The sequence below is a fragment of the Hypomesus transpacificus genome, chromosome 6 (assembly GCF_021917145.1).
Source record: "Hypomesus transpacificus isolate Combined female chromosome 6, fHypTra1, whole genome shotgun sequence".
Taxonomy (NCBI): domain Eukaryota; kingdom Metazoa; phylum Chordata; class Actinopteri; order Osmeriformes; family Osmeridae; genus Hypomesus; species Hypomesus transpacificus.
Window position 1 is genome coordinate 6682826 of NC_061065.1, and position 23010 is coordinate 6705835.

At 50.2% G+C, this 23010-nt stretch overlaps 1 long non-coding RNA gene across 2 annotated transcripts; it reads left to right on the forward strand.

The window, feature by feature from the left end:
• Positions 1-516: 516 nt before the first annotated feature.
• Positions 517-21907, forward strand: LOC124469232. 2 transcript variants are annotated; one of them, XR_006956268.1, is made up of 3 exons: positions 517-685; positions 8389-8457; positions 21633-21907. It is a non-coding gene; the product is annotated as an uncharacterized LOC124469232 (long non-coding RNA). The 2 variants fall into 2 exon arrangements; XR_006956267.1 differs by lacking the exon at positions 21633-21907 and adding an exon at positions 12444-12462.
• Positions 21908-23010: the final 1103 nt, after the last annotated feature.

Sequence of the window (23010 nt, forward strand, 5' to 3'; positions counted from 1 at the left end):
GTACTGTAGTACAGTATCATGAAAATGATCTGTATCATTTTCAAGTAATGAAGTAGGCTATTTGTGCTTTGTTACTTCCCATCTCTGGTTAATATACTGCACGTTACAGCTATTGTACAGCAGGTGGCGCTCCAAAGCAATTATCCGAATTACATCAACTATTGTTTTGCTCAATTAATTTACTGTACGGCTTCATTATAGCAAACAATTTCTAGTGTAAATAATTATTAAATCAACACATTTACTCATGCAACTCTAGATCGGCTAAATTTAACCGGTTATTCTTTCTTCTTATTTTTCCTACCTTTATTCATCTATTTATCCTCAGATTATATGCTAAGTGTGTTTGAGATTTAGATGTATTCGCTCCAAAATTTGATTTCACTCTTTAAGACTTAAATACATAGCCCAGTGACACACCAAACCTGTTTACAATCTTTCGTCTCGCCCTCCTCACATAGTCTCCGTCTATTGGCTTGTAGTCCTGTCAATCTCCGTAAAAATCCCGTTATAGTTTCATTGTGGCCCTGCAAGGCTAACGCCATCACACAGCGGCTACAGCAAACTGGGCAGCAAGCAGATCGCACAGGCTACACTACGATAAAGACAAAAACTAGAAGAAAAGACTATCATTTACAACGGCAATGGAATATAGACCTCCGGTTAATTAGACGTCTGAGACTGTGTAAGTTCCATTTTCCTACTTCATTGAGACTCTTATTAAGAAAGCAAACAAATGACTTTGATTTTAAATGACTACCTAGCTCATAAAACTGCATGCGGATTCTTATATTTCCATTCGTCTGTGGGCTCTTGGGTCATTAGGTTTGTAATGACCCACATTTTAGTTTTCGAGTTGATATTCAGATTCGCTCATTTCTTTAACATGTATGAAGAGCAGCACAGGATGATAGGATCGGTATATGGGCCAGTAGGCAAGTGAGAAATCTGTTGACTGTACATCCCTAATACAACCTATAGACTCAGCACAGCATGGAAATCAGTAGCGAATTTGGTTACTTGCTTGCCTAATGTTGTCCCCACCAATATCAATCAAATGTCTTCGATGAAGGGCACAATGTCACTTTGACTCGAGTTTGTGGTGGAATTGAGCACCAAGATAGCCGGTTAACAATTGTAAACATGTTTCCTGTAAGTTCATCTTCAGACATGATTCATTCAGACTGGAATACAAGCTTCTGTTGGACATACATTCCAAGTTGTCAGCTGTGCATGTGTTTATTTTTGACCAACATAGTTCCTGCCAGATTTATGACTCTTCCAGAAACTAGGAACTAATAGGAAATAATGGAATTATTAAAATGATATGGAGCTTTCATCAAAGTCTTCTTCTTCATTATAAACATAATGCTACATTATTTAAACCCTCTGTTGTGAAATTGCCTTCCACTTTCTTCTAATAATTGGGGTCTGTTGTATGGTTGACCCCAGCATCCCTCCAAATAATATTAGACTTAATTTCTAAATAATCTCAACTGAAATGGAGTTGCTTCCTCTGGATATGTTCAGTCCATACAGCCTCTTTGCTCACCCCATTACTGCTTGTAATTAGTAGTGGCTGTGACATGCGTGATACATGTTTGAATATGCTCTTGATGTGTTCGTAAACACTTAATGTGTAAATCATAAATAGCTTTTGCACAAATATTTGTGTCTGAAAGTTATCTGTTCCGGTGGAAGTGGTAGAGAGACCTATAATACGGTCTTGTCTCTGTAGTGTGAGTTTCCTTTTCAAGATAAGTTCTTCACATCCTGCATATCCTGCTTTAAATGTGTAGTGGGTTTTAGTCGGGGAGTAATTATCAGTGAGGTACCGAACCCAGTTTTATTTTTGAAACCGTGAGGTTTCAGACGTACAGCTATTTTCTATTTCAGTTGGGTTGTTGACCAGTGCCAGTGTTTGGAAATGCTGCTTACAGTACAACTTATTTTTACATTACGACTTATTGACAGCAGTTCATATGTCAGTTATGAATAGTTTACCACTGTATTGTTTGTTTTGCAGCTGAAGATGTCTTCAAGCTGCTTTGGGAGTCTTTGCAGGATGCACAAAAGTAATATTTTAAACCACAGCAAGCATCGGGATACTGAATAATAAGCACCCTATATTTAAAACAAAATGTGATTGTCTTTTTCATTGAAAGTCTTAAAAGACAAACAGAATGTAGGCTTTTCTAAAAGAACAGAAAATAAGTCCTGTATCTTCTCTAATTTGCAAGTTATAACACTGTATTTACATAAATAAAGAAGCTGTTGTCCTTGTACAGTAGCTCTGCACTCTTCTGAAGCGCACGCTGCTGCTTTCATAATGAACTTGAGCAGGCAGCCGATGAAAGCTCTCTTAACCCTGGCCAATTTAGATGAGGCATGCAAAGTCCTGTGTCAGTCATTTTGCCACTTGGCACCTGACCCCAGTGTGAAGCCCGTCTGCCTGTCCAGGACAGCATGTCACCCCAGCAGCCAGAGAGGTGCTCAACCCTCCTCTCTGTAGAGCAGAGCAGCCAAACCACCCTCCTCATCCCCTCTGTTGTTTACCCTGAGACAGCTTGGCAGTCTGGTCTGCTCAACTCTCCACACACACACACACACTTACACATAGATGAAAAGGCTATGAAGTAATCATCAAGTGTTCAGTATCACATCCTGTTGATGGAGTTGGGCTTACATTGTTTAATTACTCTTGAACCATGGTTTGGTGGATTGTGTTTGTCTACAGTAGGTGATCAGTTTGAGGGTTAGTGTTAGTCCCCACATGGTCTCACTTCTCCCGCTGACGACAGCAGCGGCATCATCGGGAGAGACCCATGACTTCTGCTGAGTCCAGTGCTGATGTCACAGGCCGCTGCCTGTCATGTGACTTAGGGGCTGTCAGCCACTTCTTGGCACCCAGCTGCACATCATGTCCACTGTAGCGCACAGACACACACACACACACACAGACACACACGCACACTCAGACACACACACACACATGCTCACACACACACACACACACACACACACACACACACATGCACACACACACACACACACGTCACCACAACAATTCTTCCCTTTGTGCCATCCATCTAATGAAGACACCAAATGTGTGCCTGTGTTGATAGTTTGGGTGCAGTTTGTGGTAGCTAACGTAGTAGCAGACTCACATAGGTGAATGCCTAGCATGGGGACGCCATTGGGGACAACTACTAACATATGAGAGTCAGAGAGATCCTGTGATCTCCTCCAGCACCTTCATAGCAGTGCAGAGTGTATTCCCAGAAACCACGTCACAAGACAGTCAGAGAGTTTCATAGTAGCATTGTGCACATTCCTGTATCGTGCAAAAGTGTGATAGCAAGACATTGGTCTTTTGCACACATGCCACTCACTGTGCCGTTGCATCGCAGAATGAAATGATGCGTAAAACAGATACTCTTTTCTGAAGCCTCGTCAAAACTGAGGTAGGCCCAGGCCTATAGAGATAGATCATTTGGTATTGGGAATATTTTTTGATTAAATTAAATTAGCTGGAACTGTCATCTGGAACCGTGGCACCAAGTCCCTAGAGGCAGAGAAATCACATTACACAGATGGCATCACACAGTCCCGGTTATGATCCAAGCACTCTCACCTGTGTTTCACCAGCAAGTGTCTGAGTGTGTCTTTGTGTTTTATCGTCCTGTATGGTTTTAACTGCCACGCCACATCAGTTTAAAGGTTACTTTGAATATGTCTAAGATCAAAATAGTTTGACAAATAAATTGAGTGAAAGTACAGTGTATATCCTCTGAGATGTTAGCCTATGTCTGACTCCATCAGGAACCAGTCTTTGGTCTTGTTGATACTTTTATCTACAATCTAAAATATAGATAAAGTGGTCACTTGGGGTCACTGAAATGAGGGGTTAAATGAACAGGAAAAACCGCCTGTCTCTGGCGAGAATCGTTCAGTTGGAGATTTAACAACTAGGCTTCCCCCAAATGTTTCACAAGGTTTTCTATTTTTAAGCCCTCGCCTCCACATTTAATCTCTGCCGCTCTGCACCTTTCATCTTTAATACAACCCTGCATTCAGAGGTTTAATGCTACCTTGATCGTCCTTCGATTTTGACAGGCAAGACTATATTTAAGATTTTATAACTGAATCAATGGGCCTACAGGGCCTCTTCAACCACCAACTCAAACGTTCTAACCACTGCACCCGTGGTAGAGCAGCAATGTGCTTGGGACAGGTTTCCACCATATTAGGTTCTGCAGTTTGAACAACAAAACAGATATCTGTCACGTTGTTTGGAAAGAGCAGTGCATTTGAGAGAACAGATAAACTAAGGAGGGTTTTTTTGTGAAAAGGTAAATACCAAACCAAAACAACTGTGAAATGTGGTATGATATTATAGTTAGGACACAGTATGTTTTGCATGTTACTTCACAGTCCCCAAATTAGGAAGTACCATAGGAAGAATGTTTTTTATTAATGTAATTTATTAATGATATGTTGCTCTGCTGGTAGGTGCATTGATGTCAAGTGTTTTTTTGTTTTCAGAGCGATACGAGCGGTATGTTTATGACCCGCAGAGCTTTCATGCATATTTAATACTGTGGATTTTCTGTCAGTTTTCTATGTCATACATAAACATGTGTTAAACAAAGACAGCATTTCTGTATCAACAATAGGTGCCCTGTGCTCCAAGCCAGTGCTGTCACACGCGACACACTGTTCATCTGCATTGCAAAGAAGTTATTTCTTTTGATGAATTTCTATGAATTTCATTGTGGACTCGTACCATAGTGACACTGACATTCCACACTCCCCTTACAGCCCGCGTTCTCAGCACCAGCTCACGACGAGCAGTGAACGATTCAAACCCAAGCAGCTGTGTAACTTTTCCCGCCTCACCTCAAACACGCACGGTGGATGTCTTGATAAACAGAGCAGGTACAAGTCAGAGTCGTCTCCGAGGGGGGCATGGAGGGTGGATGCCCCCCACATGGAATGCTACCCCCCTGCCCCCAATTATTTGATCTATACGTTTCTATAAGAGAGCCATATACAAAAAAGCCCCTTATGGAAACCAACCCCCCCTCATCCGATTCATTCTGGAGCCGAGCCTGGCACAAGCCCAAAGCAGCCCCGCTTGTGAGCTAGCCAGCTGACAGTGTACAGTGTCCCTCCTGAGTGCTCTGTCCCAGCCCTCTCCCTCGACTCTGCTGCTGCCTGGCTCTGCAGTGCTGATGCAGCTGCTGGTGGCTGACAAAGGAGACGATTGCTCATGCTGGCGTGGGCCTGCTCCTGGCTGGCACGCCAAGTCTGGCTCGGGCCCTCTGTGTGCCCCATTACAGAGCAGCCGCTTCGCCGAGGGAGAGAGCTGTATTGACGTGCAGGACTCTTATGCGTCAAAGGGGCCTTAAACCATTGCTGATGTTAATTTCCAGCTTTCTAATCACCGGGCTGAGTGGCAGAGAAGCTGTGTTTTGAATGTGTCAGCAGGCCGGGAACGGACTGTTCTTCACTGTCAGCAAATCTGAGGGTGAAGGTGAAGGTGAAAATTCGCTAAATCTAGAAACAAAGTCACTTAATTGGCAAGTCTGTGCTGCCATTATTGAAATGGCAGAGTGCCCTATTTCCTCAGAGGGTAACTGTGGTATGACCTCACCATGGCTGAGGGAACACGTTTCCTTGTCCGGTCTGAGTTAAGTATGTGAAGCTTGAGTGAGGGCCTTACCAGACCCCAGGGTTAGCTGCATCCCCAGCAGCCAGTGCGCGGAGATCCATCTATGCAGTGTACCAGGCTGGCTTCGTGCGGCCAGGCCAGTGGGCCAGACATTTGGCACAGTGTACAAATGGCAGGAGAATGACTAGGGCTTGTTGTGCACTGCTGGTCATGTGATCTATGTGTGGCTGAATGACTTTTCCCTGCCTGCAGCCTCGGTGCCATCATGCTGGATGGGAGCTGCAGAGGATGAAAAGACAGCCAGCTCTCTTGCTCTGTTCTGTTGGAGGCCTATTCTTACTCCACACTACTCTACTGTAATGTATTTTGTATTCATACTGTAGTTCACTCTACTGAACCCTGCTCTGGGCTGTCTTGAGAGAGAGATACAGAGAGAGAGATAAAGAGAGAGAGAATATAAAGAGAGGGCCATAAAATAGAAACAAAAATAAGCGCCAGATTTAGCTAAGTGGTAATTTACCAGAAAGATGATGGTTGAAAATCACGTTTTGCTCTTGTAGGGAACACAGCTCGGTTGTTTTGGAGAAAGGGTTAGGGAATCTTTTTCAGTTTCATCCACATGCCATACAAGAATAGCCATACAAACCCTCAACTGAAAAAAGTCAGGCTGGGTTGATGGGGTCTGCCAGAATGAATACTACTGCATGATATACTGGATGACACCAGTGACACTATGTTTAAAGATAACATATGCTTGGAGGTACAAGAAATAATAGATTATACAAATATAAAGATGCACACACATTGATTGTTTTAACAGCTTTCTTATTAAAAGAATGTAGAATGGTCTTAATTTATTGCTCAAATTCCCTGTAGAAAACATATGTTAAATTGCATACGTCCAATTCAATTCACTATGCACGCATCACTTCCTCATATTGAACAAGCCAGGTATACAACTTCCGGTATCTAGCAGTTGCGTTGGTTACATGTGAGCCATGCAAGTGGGCCGCAAAGCGGAAAAGGTTGGTAATGGCTGGCCTAGTCCATAGGCCGTAGACTAATCCATCTTTTTAAGAAACCTCCCAAAAGTCTCTGTGCTGACAGAAGACCTGGGACAGGCAACACTAGATGATGTCATCCACCTGGGACAGGCTCCACTAGATGATGTCATCCACCTGGGACAGGCTCCACTAGATGATGTCATCCCTGAAGGAGCGACAGCAGGGAACAATGGGGTGAAGACACTCCTGAAGGAGAAGGGGTGCTGTCAGCCCCGATGACTGCCCCTGTGCCCCTGCTCTCTCTCCCTCTCTCTCTCTCTCTCTCTCTCTCTCTCTCTCTCTCTCTCTCTCTCTCTCTCTCTCTCTCTCTCTGTCCCTCTCTCTCTGTCCCTCTCTCCTCTCTGTCTCTTTCTCCTCTCTCTCTCTCTCTCTCTCTCTCCTCTCTCTCTGTCCCTCTTTCCCCTCTCTCTCCTCTCTCTCACTCTCTCTCTCTCTCTCTCTCTCTCTCTGTCCCTCTCTCCTTCTCTCTCTTTTGCCCTTCTGTGCCCCCCTGAGAGGCTGAGGTAATCATATAGCAGTACTGTAGTTCTTCTCTCTACCCATTTACACAGAACTCGGGCCTAAATATAGTTCTACTCCACTTCTAAATCTGGTTACTAATAGAAAAAGCTGAAATCCATGAGGGGATCCATGAACCTCAGTTAAAATGTGTGAGAATGAGTGTTTGAGACCATGTAACAGACAGCAACCACACCACCACCACCAACAGCAGCAGCAGCAGCAGCCAGCAGCAGCAACAGACAAGTCATTCCGAGCCATATGCAGCACAGGAAGTGAGAGTTGTCACTGTGTAACAGTTGGTTTGGCCGCATCAGATTGCATTAGCAGAGCTCTGCTTTAAAGGTTTGGCTAATGGCTTACAAGTACAAGATTTGGCACTGGGAACAGAGAGCCTGTTGTAGATAAAGTGCAGTTTGTAAATGTGCCATGGAGCTAAACACTGTCCCTGTGGGAACAACAATGAGTCGGCTGTTGACCATTAGTCTTGGTCGGAAAGTTTTGGCAGTGTTTTTAGAGGTGTGTACAGTGTGCGTCGTTTGAAGTTCTGTGTGTGTGTGTGTGTCTAAGCATTATCGGTCATTCTCTGGTCTCTGGGGTGAGATCATCTGGGGTCGGAACACCTATATGCTCAATTGATTATGTTGGATTACCTTGCTACAAAAATCAGTATTTTCTGCCAAGGGCCAGTAAGCATGGACAACAGTGTATTCCACATCTTTTAAGACGATTCCTTCCAAGTGTTGGTTGAGAAATGGTCATTCCAGTCCTACTTGTTCCACCTCTTCTCTGCTCTGTCAGACTGGAGAGCCCCCGCTCTGACTGGTACAGCAGGGAAGTGTTAGACAGAACAGAAATGACGGAAATGAGGCCACCGCGCAGGGTTTGGATCCAAGCTGGCACCTTACAGTCTGCACTGTACTCTGTTGTTTACTAACAGACTAGTATCGAGGTCGCCGTTTAAAGAATGCTGCCTGTCACTGGCTCCAAGGGCGTTCTCTCTGGAGAGTCTGGGAGGATGGAGAACACCCAGGCCCACATTTTTGTCTTCGTAGTGAAGCGAAAATGACGTCATTGGACATTGCGCGTAGTTCAGATGCATGTTTTATTGAACGATTCGATGAATAATTAAATGTTTCTTTTTTCCTACAGGCCCTCTGTTTTCGCGGTGCATAAAGCAATGTGGAGCATATAAAGATCCAGATACGCTGAAGACCAGAGGTACACGCACACACACACACACACAGCTGGCCACCACAGGTTGAAGCTGCGCTATAGAGGTTCCTGCTGTGCGTAACATACTGCTTACACCTGTATAGATGCTAGACATGTGCCAAGATCCTTCTAGATTTCAGAGTACATTCCCCTACTCTAAATATATAGACCCAATGGTGTATTCAATTTGAAATACTGCCTAATGATGTGTGTCTTCATTGGGAACACCAGTATCATTCTGATATGTCAGCTGGATGATAAGGAGCTTGTTTAGGTATGTAGTTGTGTGTGATCAAACACCAGGGGGACCCCCCCTCCCCCTCCAAAAACACAATCCCTTCTGTTTTGAATCCTCTCCTCACAACCAGAGTTCAGCCTACAACCCGCCCGTCGGGTTCGTCTACGGTCCCCCCCCCTCAGCACAGGGCAGGCCTCTCTCCCTCCTCCCCTCCCTCAGCACAGGGCAGGCCTCTCTCCCTCCTCCCCTCCCTCAGCACAGGGCAGGCCTCTCTCCCTCCTCCCCCTCCCTCAGCACAGGGCAGGCCTCTCTCCCTCCTCCCCCTCCCTCAGCACAGGGCAGGCCTCTCTCCCTCCTCCCCTCCCTCAGCACAGGGCAGGCCTCTCTCCCTCCTCATCCTGCGGTTCTCTCACGCTCATTCCTTCAGTTGACCCTTTTTTTCCTACATTCGCAGCAAATTTCTTTAGGTTAAAAACATGTTTGCTTTTGATCGTAATTCCTGTCGTCGCATGCTGGGCTCAGAGTGGCTCCAGATTACAGCACACAGCCCTCTCTCCTCCCTGCTCTGCAGTCTCTCTCCTGCTCCCCAGCCTGGCTACAGCACCCTCTCTCCTCCCTGCTCTGCAGTCTCTCTCCTGCTCCCCAGCCCGGCCACAGCACCCTCTCCCCCCTGCTCTGCAGGCTGTCTCCTGCTCCCCACCCCGGCTACAGCACCCTCTCTCCCCACCCTCCTGCTGCTGTGCAGCACAGTGCCTCTCTTCAGCTCCAGTGTTGTTGTGAGCGTGAGGGAGAGCGCTCCATGCCTGGCCCTGTCAGAGACAGCAGCTCCCTCCTACTGAAGAGATGCGTCACAGCCTGTCCTGTGGACAAAAGGGGAGCTTTAATGGAAACCGCTGGCGGAGAACTGTAGGACACGTCTTTAAATGGAAAATGAGATTCCCCCCCCCCCCCCCCTCAAAGTCAAAATTCCTCAACAGTGACAGTGGAAACGGGTTAGTGCACACAAGCGCTTCATCCAGGAATCTGGAGACAGCCTGGTAGTCAGCATTCATCGCCTGCGCATACATTATGCAGCATTACACACAGCTAGCCCTCCGCTCTCCTCTGTGGTCTCTCCTGACTCATTCGGCACATCACACCAGACAGGCTTGTAGTTAGCCGCGGCGCTAGCTCTGATTGCTCCTACCTGAAGCAGCAGGACCGCGGCGAGGCGGGTAGTCCCTGTGAGAGTTTCCGCTGACTCGAGGGGGAGGGAGAGCGTGTCCGCGAGGTGGTGCAGAACGGCAGGTTAGTCATCGCGCCTCGGAGAGATTCTGAGCTCCGTGGTGGTGAGGTTCTCCACGCACCAAGACCTCCCCCCCCTCTGTCGCTCTGTCGCTCTGTCAGTGGAACAACACACACAGTTAGCTTGTGTGTGCGTGGGAGATATAGTGGAGGATAAGACTTGAAAATGACTGACTGATTCCACGAGTTGTTTAATGTCAAGAACTCTCCCATTTTCCTGGAATGTTGCATTTATTCATGCTCCATGAGCTAAACTGAACACTCAGGAACAAGTGTTCTCTCTCCCTCTCTTACACACTCTGTAATAGCGGAGATTGTGTAGGGCTTTGAACTACTTTCTCAAATGTCAGAGGAAGTCTTGTTCAGCCTGTGGGTGAGTGGGATTCTGATGTTGCTGCACGATCATATCTGCGCTGTGTTTGCTTGAAGCTAACCAACCTGTTTTCGCTGCACTATATATATAAACACATCTGTTGGCATTCTTCCCATACCCTGTTCTGTCTCCCTGCCCTCCTAATGAAGCTATTTGTCACAGCGGACATAAGCGATGAGGTGCTGGATGCGGTATCTCTGTAGAATACAGGATGTTTTTCAATTAGGAGTTTACAGGCGAAGACACTGCTCTCTTTTGCGACAACCAATCGCTGGGCTCCAGGTGAGGGGGAGCTGCAGCCGGTATGAGGAGGGACAGAGTAACCTCAGACCTTGTGTCTGTCTTTCTTAACCTTCTGAGCTCCCTCCGCCCTCGCTAACGCCCCCGGTCAGCCAGCCTGACTACCTGTTTCCTCTCTGCTTCCCCACGCGACAGCTCAGTCACCCCACGAGTACAGGCCACAGCTGTCTGTGGAGCGTGACACCTTAGCCAATGAGAAGCACCAACGAGGAACTGAAAATGTCAAATTCTCCACCTTGCGTGTCTCTGCAGCTTAGTATTATCCCTCATCAGTGATGTCTTCACACACACACACACACAGCCCTACTGCTCTGTGCCTTGCAGCACATGGTGTTCTCACCTCCAGGCAAACAGTGGGTGGAGAAGAGAGGAAGAAAGAAAGGAGAGAGAGAGAGAAGTAGGAGAGGGGGCTGCCTGGTGGGGAATGATGGAAGCCAGACCTCCTGCCTAGCGAGAAGGCCTCTTTCCTCCTCTGCTCCTCCCTCGCCTGATGAAAGAGGGACGTGGGCTACAAGAACTCCCAGTTTGAGGAGAGAAGCAGAGGAGCCGAGTCGTAATGATCTCTGGCTCACTTGGGTGCCCGTCCTGATCCTGGGCTCACTTCACCCTAGGTGCTCCTCCTGGGAGGAGGCAGACGGGCATGATGATGGGGCACACGTGTGCTGCGTGGATGTTTTGCTCAGAGGAGACGCCGTCGTTTATGCAGCGCGACCTTGTTGTCTCTGGATCCTGATGTTTGTTTGACTCAGGAAGTTCCAGGGAATGGAGTTTATGAGCCGTGGCTGTTTGGCGGTGGCTTGGGTGCGTGGCTGTGATGTTAGCTGTGCTACAGGATGTGACACGTCTTCTCGTGTGAGGACAGAGAGGGGGCTCCCATATGTCGATGTTACCATGACCCCCACCCTGTCTTGCTGACTCCACCAGAACTTACCCAGGCTCCCCTGCCATCCACCCATCCCCCTCTATAGCGCCGATAACCAACCCTCAGGAGTATAGCAGCCTCTGAAAGGCTCTCTGCTACGGGGAGCCAGCTCACTCGGGCAGGGTAACTTATGTCTATGCATGAGAGCAGCAGCTACAAGCTGCCATATGGCCCTAACAAACAGAACGTGCGTCACTCTGCGCTGACTTTTATTGGCCGACGTGAAAAAGGGCAGCAATGCATGAATCTGAGACGAGGGACAATGGCAGCTGTCTTCTCTCACGGGAGCGCCGAGACTTAGTGCTGTCTCTGGATGAGAAGCGTGACAGGTATATTGTCAGAGGAGCAGGGAAGGCCTTAGTTCAGACCACGCTGTCTAGCAGCTTCCCCCATGGAGGGGGGTAATGCTGGGCATGGCTGGACGCTCGGTGACAAAGGCCTCTTTCTCCGGAGCCTGCTGCCAGCCCTGACACCCCTGCATGGAAACACGTCCAGGTTGCAAATGAGCCTAATCTTCACCCACCCAGTCAAGATGGCCGTCCCCTCCACACAAAAGCAGGAGGCCTCCAGGCAGACCGTGAATCCCCCCCCATCCCCAGAGCTGGAGCCTATTCACCGCTCACGTTGGTCGTTCTAACCCACAATCTGGCCCCACATAGACCCTCGCTGGGGTGTTGATGCTGGTCACTGATTTACATCGTCTTCAGCTTGATTTAGAGTTCTGTTCCCTCCTTTTGAAGGGGCGGGGTGTGGGGGAGGGGGGGGGGGAGATTTGGAACCGGGGCTGGTGCTAAAACACAAGTAGAGGCCCTTTGAAGTTGTGCGTGTTGCTTTTAGCTGCAGGCAGCTGTCTCTGTCTCTGTTATGGTTTACAGACAGAGCAAGTCTGCCACATGTTTGGGTTGGTTCAGACCCACTGCTCCGACACCCAGGCTGCTGCTCCATCCAGGCTGCTGCACCCAGGCTCCTTCACCCAGGCTCCTTCATCCAGGCTCCTTCACCCAGGCTGGTGTCTGGTTGACTGAGACAGTGACCAAATCATTTCACAATCATGTAAGGGAGCCTGGACATTCTGAATAATTCATTTTTTTTACTTAACTGTGACTTTGGTAGTTTCGAAGAAGGAATTCGTTTCCACATCATTTTCGAAATCGGTAACTGTGTGCCTCACTTCCTGTTGTGTTCCTTAAAATGACCTCACTGGGATCTAAGCTGGTTTTTAGTAAATCCATACGGAATACCAGCATTTCACATGACATGAATGGCCATTTAGTGGATGGGTATGAGCAGTGAGCAGGACTCTGTACTGTGTGAATGCTCCTGGCAGAGCTGCTGATGCTAAGTGGGCACAGCTTGCCTTCAGAGTGGCTGTTGCGTGACCACGTGGTAGTGCTTAAGCTCAGCAGGGACTGGAGCTGGTGAAGAGGTCCTTGAGGTCGCCTTTTAACTCTGCGTGCCGTTTTAGTTCCAGGCTCCATACTGGACAATCTGGACAGAGGGGGAAATTAAAAGCAAATTTTTTCGCCACATGCCGCCGAGTCTGACATGGATGTTAATCCGGAGCCTCTCTAACGTACATCTGTGTGCTGGTCTTAACAGCTCAAGATCGTCTTTGTGAAGCTTTATTTATGTTCTGAATGCCCTTATTTCATGATTCCTCCATTAGAGGAAATCTCAAACGTATTTAGTCGACCAGAAGCTGTTTTCGCCGCTGTTGTGACATTATAAAAGTTGTACTGTGGTACTTAAACACACTCAGACATCTGTGGATTGGTCTTAATTGGTCCCACCTGCCTTGCCACAGGCCTGCTAGAAGGTTGTTAGCACAGAAGGATAGGAAGTAAACCTGCCTGTCCAACACAGAACAGACTGGAGTCATCTCTCATACTTTCATAACGTGGTAGGTGCGGTGTCAGGGTTTTTTGCAGCATCCGGTATCTGAGAATAATACTTTTGACTCTAGGTTTGAGCTGTAAATAACAAAGACAAGTTTGTATTTTCTGGTAGTTAACAGACCTGACCTCATCAGAAGTTGTCCTCTAACAAAATAGATGATGCTGGGTTTATAACTTCCTCTCTGTGTCAGAGTATTAAATCCCAGGTTCATTCCAGCACACACGGGACAGGACACCACATATACAATATATGCACACGCATACATTTACTCACACCGCCGAACACTCACTGACTAAGCCTGTGAAGACACAAAACAAGCGGTCTAAAATAATCCTCCCTAATCAGAGCAGGATCCAGTGTGTGGGAGCTGCAGTGGCGTCAAAGCAGAGCAGTCTGCCTCTCAGCTCTCTCTGGCCTGGGCTCCTGTCTGAGTGGCCCCAGCACAGGCTGCCTGAGGACACAGGCTGGCCTGGGCTCCTGTCTGAGTGGCCCCAGCACAGGGCGCCTGAGGACACACAGCTGGACCATGTCTTCTTCTAGAGGCTGAGCAGATGACACGCGTCGGAAGCGAGATCATACCCACACATCCTGACTCACAGACAAGGACATCAACACACACACACATGCCCACGTACTCACACACACACACACAGCACCCACACACACACACACAGCACCCAAGCGTCCCTAGTGGCTCGTCCTCACTGGTGATTGGCTCTGCGTCGCCTCCTCCTCGCCGGCAGAGTGTCGGCCCAGAGGAACTAGCGGCTCGGGAATGTGGTAACCTAGCAACGAGGCTAAAGTGACAGACTGCTCCGCTGGTGTGTGATGAAGGGTCGTCTGTCTGTCTGCCTGCCTGTCTGTCTGTCTGTCTGCCTGCCTGTCTGTCTGCTCTCACTGCTGCTGACGCAGAACTAGTGCACACTACCCCTCTGCCCTAGCATACTACCCTATCATCTTACCCTTCTACCCTATCATCTTACCCTTCTACCCTATCATCTTACCCTTCTACCCTATCATCTTACCCTTCTACCCTATCATCTTACCCTTCTACCCTATCATCTTACCCTTCTACCCTATCATCTTACCCTTCTACCCTTTAATCTTACCCTTCTACCCTATCATCTTACCTTTCTACCCTATCATCCTACCCTTCTAACCTATCATCTTACCCTTCTACCCTATCATCTTACCCTTCTACCCTATCATCTTACCCTTCTACCCTATCATCTTACCCTTCTACCCTATCATCCTACCCCTCTACCATAGCATCCTACCCTTCAACCCTATCATCCTACCCTTCTACCCTATCATCTTACCCTTCTACCCTATCATCTTACCCTTCTACCCTATCATCCTACCCTTCTAACCTATCATCCTACCCTTCAACCCTATCATCCTACCCTTCTAACCTATCACCCTACCCTTCTACCCTATCGTCCTACCCCTCTACCCTAGCATCCTACCCCTCTACCCTAGCATCCTACCCTTCAACCCTATCATCCTACCCTTCTACCCTATCATCCTACCCCTCTACCCTAGCATCCTACCCCTCTACCCTATCATCTTACCCTTCTACCCTATCATCTTACCCTTCTACCCTACCATCTTACCCCTCTACCCTAGCATCCTACCCACCCAGGCTCTGTCATGACTTCACCTGGACATGAAGTATGCATGAGAGTGTGTCAGGCAGGCAGGACAGCCTGAGGTTCAGAGTGGAGAAGCAGCAGGACAGCCTAGCAAGGGCACAGCATGCGCTCCGTCAGGTACCCACAGTCTAGAGTGGCTGAGGTGAGTGTGAGGCAGTTCTACCCCAGATCTATTAACATCCTGTAGTGGACTCAGGGTAACCCTCCGGCCCTCCCTCATCAGCACAACCAACATCCACCACAAGGACTGAGCCACACGTCTCAGAGCGGGGTCCTGCCATGTTCTCATGCCAGCCTGCCCACCCTCCCCTGGTGATCTGTGTCGTTCTCGACAGGCAGAGTGGAAACTTGACACCTAGGGGCCCGCACCTTATGGTGAACCGCATCCTGACGAGCACAGAGGTTTGGTGGAAGGTTTCTGTGTGCTAAAGGAAGGTGTTGCTCTGCTCCACAGTCATTTCCGTTGACTGTGACACAGGCTAGTCAGATGAAGACACACTTCGATGTTGTCTCATTTGCTGTAATTCATCTGGGCCACAAACTGCGTGTGTGTGGGGGTGTGTACCATGCATTCTAATAAGGCGTTCCAGTCCTGCTGATTGACCTTGAGTCCAGAGCACTTTGTCTCACCGCAGTGAAAAGAGGAACATAAGGAAATTGCGGCTATGTTTCTAAACAATGGGCTGCTTCCTGCACAGAGCGCTCTTGGTCTCCAGTAATCTCAGAAGCTTCCCCACTGAGTACTTACCCGCATGCCTTCCCGCCAACTTCCCTCATCATCCTGACACGTTTGAGGAAATGAGGATCAACTGTCTGTCGTTGTGAAGCCTGTTAACAGCGGCGTCACACAACCATGTCACGCCGTGGTCGTGGGTGATTAAATATTCCCTACCAGGGAGCTGTTTGCCATTTGATTGGTCGTTTCTGCAGTGATTGTTGTCTCTCAACACACGTACGGATTTAGTTTCTGCCGGCTCGTAAGGAATGACATGAAGGTGAATACACGTGCATTTTCAAGGGCGTGGAATGCGTGAGTAAATCATTCAGATTGCTGGTGCTTCATGCATTAGTACTGTATCCTTGTAGAGAGACTGCGGTGTCCTCTAAATGACCTCTGATTGATCTCTGCTAGGGATGAGAGGAACCTCCTCAAACAAGATGGCCGCTCTCTTCCAGTCGCAACGTTTTGGGTCCTCAGCAGCTGGAGAGACTGAGAGGACAGGAACGCCTGTTCAGCCATAACTGATATCGCAGATGTTTGTGACATTTGGGTGGCACGCACCCAAACTTTGTGTCAGCAGTGTGATCGCAGGCCGAGGATGTGATGGGAGAACTGAGGAGGGAATCAGCGGGTGATTGAAGACGTTGCCCCGCGTCTCTCTGGGGACATGATGAATATTTCATCAGGGAGGGGGCAGAAGCGCGTCCCGGAGACGTGGAGAATAGTGTTGATTTATTAAAAGGCCCCCGGGGTGTGGGTGGGGGGTGATGGGTGGTGTCAGAGTGTGGGGGTGGAGAGGTCAAGTTGTGGACACAGCTGCATTAATAACACCAGGTCAGCAGTCACCCAGGGGCATCAGTCTGCATGACAGTCGATGTGCTTCAGAATGACGTTCTGATGCATGTTTGAGCGCTGGACTTGGTTTTGTGATTCAAATTCCCGTTAAGTGACTAACTCCTTTGTGTCGACACATTTGACTGAAACACTAACACAACAGATTCCCCTCAGACATTTCCTAATCTCAGTCCTATATTGAAAACAGTTTTATGATGTGTGAATAATTCTGCTACCACGGTTTCCCCCCCCCCCCATTCCTGAAAAGGAAGGTGAAAGAGCACAGTTAGACATGTGTTTGTATTTTTAATACAAAGTGCATGGAATTGGAATAACTTCCTGATTGTTAGCATGATGCTAGCCAAACGGCTACCACCGCCATCATGACACAGCACCATCGAGAGGATGAGGAGGGAGGGAAGCTTCTCAGCTAACCCCCAGAGAGAGCCTCAGTCTGGCCTCAGGAAGGCGAAGGGCTCGGTGCTAGTGAGCCGTCCGCCCAGCCAGCCTCCCACAGCTCTGACGGGGTCGTCAGCTCCCCTGACGTCCTGCTGCAGAGCCATCACTGACACTGAGTCACCCTGACACAATGGTGCCAGGACAAGCCCCGCCCATTTTGGTTTTGACCAATGGGAGGAGGGAGGTAGTGGGAGTGTGATGAAGGAGGGGGAGGGAGTGGGGGAGGAGAGAGGAATAGGGAGGAGGAGGGAGAAGGGAGGAGGTGAAGGGAGTGTGGGAAGGAGGAAGAAGTGTAAAGGAGGGGGGGAGGGAGGGAGGGAGGGGGAGAGAGTGGGCTGGGTTGGGGTTGTTGTGATCCCTGCTCAGCCAGCAGACAGAGATGTGAAGGAACTAGCCATGTCTCAGCGTCCTCCGCCAGGGAAGAGGAGGAGGAGGAGGAGGAAGGTGTGAGGATGGAGGGAGGAGGAGGAGGAGGGAGGGAGGAGCAGAAAGAGGTAGGGAGGAGGAGGGAGGGAGGGAGGAGGAGGGAGGAGGAGGGAGGGAGGGAGGGAGAGAGGAGGGAGGGAGGGAGGAGCAGGAGGAGGGTGGGAGGGGCAGGAGGAAGAAGGGTTATGGGCGTTCTGACAGCTCACAGTTCATAATCCCACCCGCCGGAGAGATGTCAGCCAGGCGCCCTGAAGCAGCTTGCAGAACCATAAACAATAACAACCCCACCAGAAAACCCAGTTCCTGGAGGAAACGTCATGTCTGAGCTCCACGCTCTACATGAGGGGTTTCGGTGCTTGGTAACTGAGAGGCAGGCTTGTGGAGGGCTATTCTTATCGTCACCCCAGGAAGCAGCGTTACGCACCAAGGAGCTTATTGTGGGGGGACTGAGTGGGCACGGCCCAGCTTTAATGAAGGGCTTCTGAGCGTGCTCAGACAGGTCTCCTGGTGGGCTTGGTGCTATAAAGACAAGCCTTGAAAACAACATCATCCAATCCAGATACTCGGGAGTTCCACAGCACTGTTCTTCCTCCCCTGTCTTGGTTAACGCTCTGGTATGACCCCAGCACACGACCCTGAGGAGACAGGAATGCAGAGTCTTAATGAAGAGCTAAACCCTGCTGTTAGTGTGGTCCTCGGAGACTTGTTGTGATCAAGGGATCCGCGTTGTGAAGCTTCGGAGTGAGCGTGCTGGGTTCCCCCCTGCAGTCGGTCTCTCTGACGGATCCTGTCTTTGACTGAAACGTGTCTCCTGTTTCCCATCTCTGGCAGACGAGCGCTGGTGACGCACAGGAAGCTGTCATACGTGCGCTTCCTCCTCATACTGTGAGTCATACTGTAGAAGACCACAACTGTGAGGGTGGGGGGGGGGACTAGAGAGGTTTAGGACGGGAAGTGGTGCAGCTTCTCCAGCAGTGGTATTGTGCACAAGTGTTTCCTTGCCACTGTGCCAGGTGACCTCATTGACCCCACCGCAGCAGCCAGTCCTGCCCCAACAACCGCTCTCCTCACAGGGACACAGCTGTGTCAGTCAACCCCCCGGAAGAACCAGCCTGCTTTTCCCCCTCTCGCTTTTTCACTCTCCATTTTTCACTCACTCACTTTCTCTCTCCCTCTCCCTCTCCCTCTCTCTCTCTCTCTCTCTCTCTCCCCCTCTCCCTCCCTCCCGTCCAGCTGAGGACTACATAACGTGTCAGTGGGTCCTGCATGTGATGGAGGGCTGGTGAGCAGGACCAGAGGAGGAGGCTGACAGAGTAGAGGCCGGCCTCATGGCTGATGAGGCGAGAATAATCAACCGTTCTCTCCTTGTCCTGGGTTCATTTGAAGCTTTGCTGATGGCTTGTGCTGTACACACACACACTCTGATTTACGGCCCCCTCGTTTTCACTCACAGCTTCATGTGGCATGGATGTTTGCCAAGCATCAATGTGAGACTGTAATTGTGTTTACCTGTTGGCGGTTGACATTGGGGCACTGTGTGTGTGTGTGTGTGTGGGGGTGTGTGTGTGTGTCCGGCCTCTCAGCGTTAACCCTCAGTAGCTCAAGCTCTCAGCGTGATGCTGCTTGACGGCAGAGGTGCATGCTGGGAGGAAAGTTTGTCCCCAGCAGCCTGGCGCTCAGCATGTGACCCCCACAACCAATCATTATCCGGCTCCTTTTGTCTTGTGTTTGGTCTGCGCTCCTCCCCGAGGAAGCCCTCCTCCTCCCCCTCCTCCTCCCTCCTCCTCCCCCTCCCTCTTCCTCCTCCCTCCCTTTTGTCCTCTCCATTCTCCTCGTCTCACACTCTGTTTCCGCTCAACCTCTCCTTTTTACTCTCTCTGAGTGCACTGGTCCTCCACTCCTTCCTCTCTTCCCTCTCCTCCCATTCTCTTGTTTGTTTCCTCATGCTCTCTCTCTCTCTCCCTCTCATGCTCTCTCTCTCTCTCCCTCTCTCTCATGCTCTCTCTCTCTCTCTCTCTCTCTCTCTCTCTCTCTCTCTCTCTCTCTCTCTCTCTCTCTCATGCTCTCTCTCTCCCTCTCCGTTTCTCTGACACCCTCTCTTACACACGTTGTGTCTCACCTCCCCTCTGCGCCTCCTCACTCCCCTCTTAATCATCTCCCGTCTCATTATCTCAGCAGCCCCCCTGATCTCTCTGTCTGCTAGTCTATTTTAGTGTTCCTTCTCTTCTACCTGAAGGGCAAACTGCCACGCAGACCAGGAGAATAACAAACTGCTGTCTGGCTTTTTATCTCCGTCTGAAGAAGGCCTGGTTCAGCCTCGTCCCTCAGTCTGGTGTGAGACAGACAGGCAGACAGACAGACAGGCTGCGGACAGACAGGCAGACGGACAAACAGACAGGCGGCGGACAGACAGGCAGGCGGACAGGCAGGCGGACAGACAGGCAGGCGGCGGACAGGCAGGCGGACAGGCAGACAGGCAGGCGGACAGGCAGGCGGACAGGCAGACAGACAGGCAGACAGACAGACAGGCAGACAGACAGTCAGGCGGACAGGCAGGCGGCGGACAAGCAGACAGACAGACAGACAGACAGACAGACAGGCAGGCGGACAGTCAGGGTCAGTAAGTGTGTGTGTGGTCCACACCGGCGGCCATCGTCCTCCCAACACGGAGGGTGTACACCCCCCCCCCCCCCTCTTCCTAATGACGCCCAGCCCTTCACTTCCTCATCAAATAAACATGTGTCTGGGGCCTCCCTGGGCTGCTGCTGCCTGCTCAGACCTCATGGCATACCTTCAAGTTAGCACAACTGGCCCATGAATAATTCACCTAAACTGTGTGGAGGCCGGGGACAGAGCCTGTTCTCTCCTGAGCTCTCCTGCTCCTCTCTACTGAGGCCGGGGACAGAGCCTGCTCTCTCCTGAGCTCTCCTGCTCCTCTCTACTGAGGCCGGGGACAGAGCCTGCTCTCTCCTGAGCTCTCCTGCTCCTCTCTACTGAGGCAGGAGGCAGGAGGCAGGAGGCAGGTGGAGGCTGAATGGCACCTTTTAACGGCCGTCTCTCTTACCTATTGGTGTTCATAAAGGAGATCTTTACGTCTAGTGACGCTTCAGATCTTTGGCCTCAATTAAAGATGTTAATGAACGTGGCTGCCTGTTTCACACTCTGTACCAACGGCCTCACCATTAACTAATTATAGATTCAGCTCTGCTGCTGGTCGTGGTCTGCCCCATAATTGGATTTCCCACCAGGACTATTGATCTCATCATGGTTGAAATCAGGCTGAAGTCTAGAGAGGGAGAGGGGGGTGGGGAGGTGCTGTGAACAGTTTCTCTGTCTGATTGTTATCTGTTGTTTCAGGCTGTTGTTCTGCGCCAGAGGGGTAGATAAAGTGAAGGAGAGGGAGAGAGGAGGAGAGAGGAGAGTTAACATCAAACAGAAGCCCACGGCAAGCAGGTGTTTTCTCTTTCGAGAAGGACAGAATAATGAATGAGAAGAGAGAGCAAAGAGAGAGAAAAGAGAGAGATGAGAGGCTGTGCCTGCTGGTCGGAGGGTCAGCAGTGGGCTGTGGTCCTGGGGACAGAGAGAGGAGGCTGGTCGTGGGACAGAGAGAGGAGGCTGGTCGTGGGACAGAGAGAGGAGGCTGGTCGTGGGACAGAGAGAGGAGGCTGGTCGTGGGACAGAGAGAGGAGGCTGGTCGTGGGACAGAGAGAGGAGGCTGGTCGTGGGACAGAGAGAGGAGGCTGGTCGTGGGACAGAGAGAGGAGGCTGGTCGTGGGGACAGACAGGACACCGGGCCAGGTCTGGCTGTGTGGGCGCAGCGGAGATGAACTTGCTGTCACTGACTCCAGACGGCTCCTGGGGAGGTCCTGAGAAATGGTCACGGTTGTCTACCCTCTGCAGTGTCTCTCTCTCTCTTTCTCTCTGTGGGGCGGGGGTGAGAGTGGTGTGTTAGATTTTTTTTATTTATCTGCAAAGCCATTCATGGCTTTGGTTCACCCCCTGAAGTCCAACTCTTTTTCTCAGAAAAAGGAAGCAGATTTGACTGAAGCAAATCCATCCTCGCTTCGTTTCCACAGATTACCATTTACAAAGGGCCAAGTCCGGCCTTTCAAACAGCGCCTGGCGGGGACCAATAGAAATGTTTCCCGCTCCTAAACAATCCAATCAGGCGTCCAGGGCTGCGTGGGAGGAGCCGGATCACAGCACACTGTGGTAGTAGTAGTACAACTGGCATGGTGGGGGATTACTGCTTCCACGGACGCCAATTTAAGCCATTTCCAGAGGCCTCTTGGTCCCCTGGCCCCCTGCCTGCTCCCTGCTCCCTCTGGCTCCCTGCCTGCTCCCCCTCCCTGCTCCCTCTGGCTCCCTACCTGCTCCCTGCTTCCCTCCCTGCTCCCCCTGCCTGCTCCCCCCTACCTGCTCCCCCTCCCTGCTCCCCCTACCTGCTCCCTGCTCCCCCTCCCTGCTCCTGTCCCGTCACAGTGGATCACACAGCGGCTGTGTCTCTGCCACTGCAAGCTGTCTGCCACCTGCCGCAGCCAGGCTTCTCCCAGGAAGGTCGTGGTTAAGGGTCGACGACGTTATCCGGATGGCTACGCACGTGAGCCTGGAACCAGCGCACGGCCTCCTCCCCGACCTGCTCAGCTGGCAGGGGAGGCTCCGAGCTAAGCTGCACAGTTTCTTTGGAGCGTGTTCTGTTGATGAATGGCTTCTGGCTCCACACGGTTGCCCGTTGTGAAGTGTTGTGGTTAGTTATGATAGGGGAGGGGGGGCTGTGGGCAGCCTCTCCTGGGAGCCATTGTGTGCCGGTCAGTGTGCTGCTGCCGTGGTGACTGCTGCTGCCGTGGTGACTGCTGCTGCCGTGGTGACTGCTGCTGCCGTGGTGACTGCTGCTGCCGTGGTGACTGCTGCTGCCGTGGTGACTGGTAGACAAGGGGGCTTCCTTCCTCTTCTCCTGAGCGGTCCTTCCTGCTGCGGAGAGGAAGCTCTGAGACACATTCACTCTCCCTGCGTGCATCCTTACAGACGGAACTTCCTGCCTTTCTGGATGAAGGAGCCAGCAAAGATAATGCCAGGAGTGTGTGTGTGTGTGTGTGTGTGAGCGCGTGTGTGTGTGTGTGTGTGTGTGTGTGAAAGAGAGAAATAATGATTTCTAAATGCCACATCTGAGTGCAGACAGGGATTTCAGCTGAAGGCTGGATCAGGCTGTCACGAGAGAAGCTGAGGAATGTTCTGTCTACGTGTCTCAGCTGATGTACAGCACACACACACACACACACAGCTACACACACACACAGCCACACACACACACACAGCCACACACACACACAGCCACGCACACACACACAGCTGCACACAAACATTATTTTCATGCTTGTTTGTTATAGTAATGAGATGACATGTATTTCTGCCGGGTGAATCCAGCTGTTTAGTGGAGATCCTCAGATCCTCCAC